Here is a 5,046-nt window from a genome sequence, read left to right as displayed (position 1 = left end):
GCAGGCTGACAACCGTGCAGGCCTTTCGATGCACAGACTATTGCAAGTGCGAGGGAGGAGTCGCCTGTTGTAGTCAATTCACGAAAAATCAGATGGACACCGAAGACAATGAAGAGGAGCTAGGTGTAGATGACGACAATGACATGATGATGATGGCGGATTGAGGAGTAATGAGGATGAGGAGTCATAGAGGATTGTGACAACTACTGTTTATTGTGTACTGTTTAAGGCTGTTTGCTATTTTCTCGTTGAATTTACATTAAAGTGTCTTATTTTGACCGTTGACCTTTGTTTGACCTTAACCTTGACCCCATATCTAAAAATAACTCCAGAAATGGACTCCCTGCCCTCGAAAACCCCTAAAAGAGGTATTGCATGACACTCTAGGGCATCGAGATCACAAATTGTAAATTGACCAAAATCCAAGATCGCACGCGGCGCCATCTTGAATTCCAAGAAATGCTCAACGATGCACAGGTAGCAACCAAGCTAAATCAGCTCTCCTAACTATATAGAACACATTTCCATGAAAAAAGTTCAAAGTAATTAAACATTGCAGGGTCAACATTTGGCAACTGGACTAATAGCCCGCGTACAAGTTGCCGCTGGGTATAGACCAGCCATTACGAATGCTCGGGACCAACTTACTCCACTCTCCAGCCAGTCAGCGGGAACTATGTATTTCCGCACGTGGAGGGGTGGGCGTGTTCATCTTTCATGACAAAACTAATATTACAATCTTTTTTGATCGCTTAATTTGTTACTTGACAACAACAATGTTTTTGTCCACAACCATCCCAACCCGCCCACCCCTCCACGTGCGGAAATACATGGTTCCCGCTGACTGGCGCATCTGGCCTGCTGCAGCGCCGGCAAAAATGGCCGTTGGAAGTTCGCAAATCGAATGTTTGTTCACCAGAAATACCGCAAGTAAACCATTTCAAGATAGTTAGAGGTTAAATTTTAGTAGCTGATATAACTTAAAGGGCCGGACACACTAGGCGATTAAATCGGGCGACTAAATCGCCCGATTCTATCGCGCGAGTCGAGTGGACACACTAGGCGATTAAATCGCCGGTGAATAAGTCGTGCATGCATGTGCACGTAGACGTGCGTGCGTGCGCACGTACACCTGCGTGCATTCATGAGTGCGTGCGTGTGTATATAAACTTGCGTGCATGCGTGCGTGTGTATGTAAACGTGCATGCATGCATACATGTGTGTGTGCGTGTGCACGTATACGTGCGTGCATGTGTGCGTGTGCACCTACACGTGCGTGCATGCGTGTGTACGTACACGTGCGCACGTTCGTGCGTGCGCGCGTGCGTGTGCACTTACACATGCGTACATGCGTGCGCGTGCGTGCGTGCAAGCGTGCGTGTGAACGAACACGTGCGTGCCTGCGTGCGTGTGCGTGCGTGTGTGTGCATGTTCACCTGCGTGCGTGTGCGTGTGCACGTACACATGCGTGCGTGCGTGCATCGCTATTACATGACATGACATACTAAATATGAAACATCGCTATTACGTCAGTATCATTGAACAACTCTGATTGGCTGATGAATTGTACAATCGGGCGATTTTATCGCCGGCCCCAGACACACTAGGCGATTAAATCGGGCGACAAAATCGGGCGACAAAATCACCCGATAATATCAAAACATTTTGATCTATGCGATGAAATCGGGCGACTAAATCGGCGGCGATTGAGTGGACACACTAGGCGATTTCACGGCGATTTTGTCGCCCGATTTAATCGCCTAGTGTGTCCGGCCCTTAAGGCATATTCACTTCGGATAAGAGGCATTAATTGACTACCACAGACGTTTTATAGTCGCGAATTAGCGCGCAGTGCTCAATTTTAAGGTTTTTTTAGGGTTGTCCGGAGGACAACCAAGAGAGTAGCATATGGTTGTCCCTCAAGAGTTTTGGTTGTCCGGATATTATTTAAACATGTGCTGCATGCGCTCTGCTCACGTGATGCTCAGTGTTGTAAAGCAAAAAGCCTAATCATGTACATTTTGTACGTATTGCAGTGACAGCAGACGTGGCCATTCGCATTGTTTCACTCATTATTATATATGAAGAGAATAAAATATTGGTAATGTGGTAAATGATGCTGGGATCAATGACGTATAATAATAGTAATTAAAAGTTGCATGAAATTTATTTCATAACATTTACATTAAGTTAACTAACACTACTAACATTACTAACAATGTGTCAAGTCACAGATGAGTAAAAATTGAAAATTAACACGAAACATTGTGTTGTTACACACGTGATGTTATACTTTGTATCAAGCAAGCCAGACAATGCATCTAGACATGTACGTTTTCAGCGTATTGTGCAACCCTGGCTATATGTAAAATGAACGCACGCATTATGAATATAAAATTTTTATAGAGGTTGGACACCGAACAACCACGGAAGCAATTTGTAGTTGCCCGAGAGAAAATCCAGTCATCACGGACGACCGGACGACTGTTAAAATTGAGCCCTGGCGCGACTAAGTTGGTCCCGCGCATCCCTAATGGCTGGTTCTATCGCCCAGTGGCAACTGTACGAGGGCTATAGTTACTAGAGCTAGGAACTGCCGGGCATTTAGGAAATCGAAGACCGTGCCCGGCTGCCGGGCATATAGCCACAGCGTAAAATAAAACTGCCACCAGATAAAAATTGGATGCTTCACCAACGCTCAAGGGGTCGTTGTCATATCAGGTACTACAGATATGTAGCCAAGGTACATATATATGTATACACAAAGTGTACCACTCTTGTACTACAGAAGTGTACCCTAACCCTAACCCTAAAGTCTAAACATACCTCATATAAAAATATAAACATAATACTAAACCACCTAAAACTACCTCGGGTACATATCTGTAGTACCTGATACGACAACGACCCCATCTGCTTCACTAACGCTGAGAGGGTCTAGATGTCCCCCAGGGTACTGCCGGAACGTACCCTGGGTACGGTCCTCCCATACTCGTGACGCCAGGTGATAGTCTTAGTTACCCATTTCTATGGACTAAGTACAGAGCTAGTAATCGCCGGGGAGGGGGGAACACAGACCCCTCTCAAGCAGTAATATGGAGTAAATGAGAAAAAGCTATTGTTATAGTAAACAGCATGTACGAATGGTTGACTTTTCGTTTGCAAAGACTCTTGATTAAACAATGTTTCGTGTTATTACTCGTGGTGGAAATATGTAAAGATTCGTGGCGTAATCCAACTGTTAAGCTCCGCAGGGCGTTCCCAGCTATCCATTGTGAGATCGTACGCGCGAATAAAAAGAAATTCATAATATAAGTATAGATAAGAGACAGGCCAGCGAGTGGGGTCGTGTGTCCACTGATATTGTCTAAGTGAATGCTTGGCGTGCAACATCATGCACATTGAATTTAATGAAATTTTTGTATTGAATCCAGAAAAATGCATTAGCTTTGGAATGGTAACAATGCATTCTGAAGATCGTAGCCATCTGAAGCCGAAACTCTGAACTGAGAGTGAGTAGTACCTCTAAACGTGGCCGGTTATGCTCTGTTTTATGTTGTACGATTTCCGTTTCGTTTCAGCAATACGCAGCGCTGATGAAGATGCATGAGGTGAGGGCTAAGAAAATTCAATAGCCATAGGCTGTGCCCCGCCTTTGTTTGGGAAAACAAAAATTGTGTGAAGATGGTGCGGAAATCTGAGGGGTTTTTTCACGGATTTTTCGTGTTTCTGATGACGGTTTGACAGGTTTTTTTCAGGCTACGCCACAGACACGCAGGGTATAAAGAATGCCCTGTGAAAATTGATCGCAGATCGCTGTGCGGTTTGGCCGCCGCCTATCAGGCGGAAGAGGAGCCATAGATGACATTAAGAATACATACATACATACGAAAACTCTCAATAGGAATATTAGATAAGGCCAACAAGGCAGTGTTATAAACGACCGAAGCCGCGGTTTCCGGAGTCTGAAAGCTAAACAACCGGCTGCTCGTCTCTGATTGTCAAGTTGTTCCGAAGCATAACTAGGACAATATACAATAGGAACAATTTTAATAGCACAAAACATAAAGAAATATATTTAATATCCGAACACTAAACAAACGTTACAGAACAAATAAATAAAAAGCAAAGAAAATACACGAAAGCAGAGGAAATTAAAGAACAGCTTATCGGGTTTCGAGGACATGGTACCGTACTAACAACGAAGCGACAAGCTCTACCGTTGACCCATTCAAGACGAATGTCTTGAAAGTTCGGAATATAGACCCAAACCCTCCACCTAACCCTAACCCTACCCTAATTCTAAATAAAATAAAATTAGCCAAAAAATTAGTAGACAAAATAGCCAATCAGAGAGAGAGCGTCGGTTGTTAGTTTCGAGGGCTCCAGCACACACGGATCCGGTTGTTTAGACACTTCCATTATTATAATATTTAATATTTATATAAAGGTGCCAAACACATTGAGGAAAGAAGAAGTATAGGCGACCTTATAGTTATGATATAGACATTGAAATCGGATAGATACACCTCATATATGCTCGTTCACTTTGTGGCAAGCTCTGTTATTCTGATTGCCCAATCTCAGAGAGTTCAGATTTGGTTACCGCGAAAGCTGCGGATGCACGTGAAATTTCAAGTTGTGCAAAGATATTCGCAAGTTCTTGGGCACAGACAATGGCACTAGCGAGTCCTGTGCACTGTCCAGCACTAGACACAGTCCAGCTGCTGAGTTCCTGGCAGTCACACTCGTTTCACAGTGTTTATTATCTAGACTGAGAGAACTAAGACAGGAACTTGGTAGTTTGTGGGAGGTGTTAGTGAAGCTCCAATAGGGTCTTATGTCGGCGCACCCCCAGGGTACTGCAGGAACAGTACCTGGAGCAGTCCCGGGTATACCCAGAACGTACCCTGGTCCGACTCAATTTGACTATGGTTAGGGTTAGGGTTAGGGAGTAGCGTCAGGCGACTCCCTAGATCGCTGATAGTGAGAAGGCGAGGTACGGTCCGGCCTATTAGATAGTACCAGGGTACGTTCTTATAGCGA

The sequence above is a fragment of the Priapulus caudatus genome, unplaced genomic scaffold, assembly GCF_000485595.1.
Source record: "Priapulus caudatus unplaced genomic scaffold, Priapulus_caudatus-5.0.1 Scaffold233, whole genome shotgun sequence".
NCBI lineage: Eukaryota > Metazoa > Priapulida > Priapulimorpha > Priapulimorphida > Priapulidae > Priapulus > Priapulus caudatus.
This window is presented reverse-complemented; position numbering follows the sequence as displayed.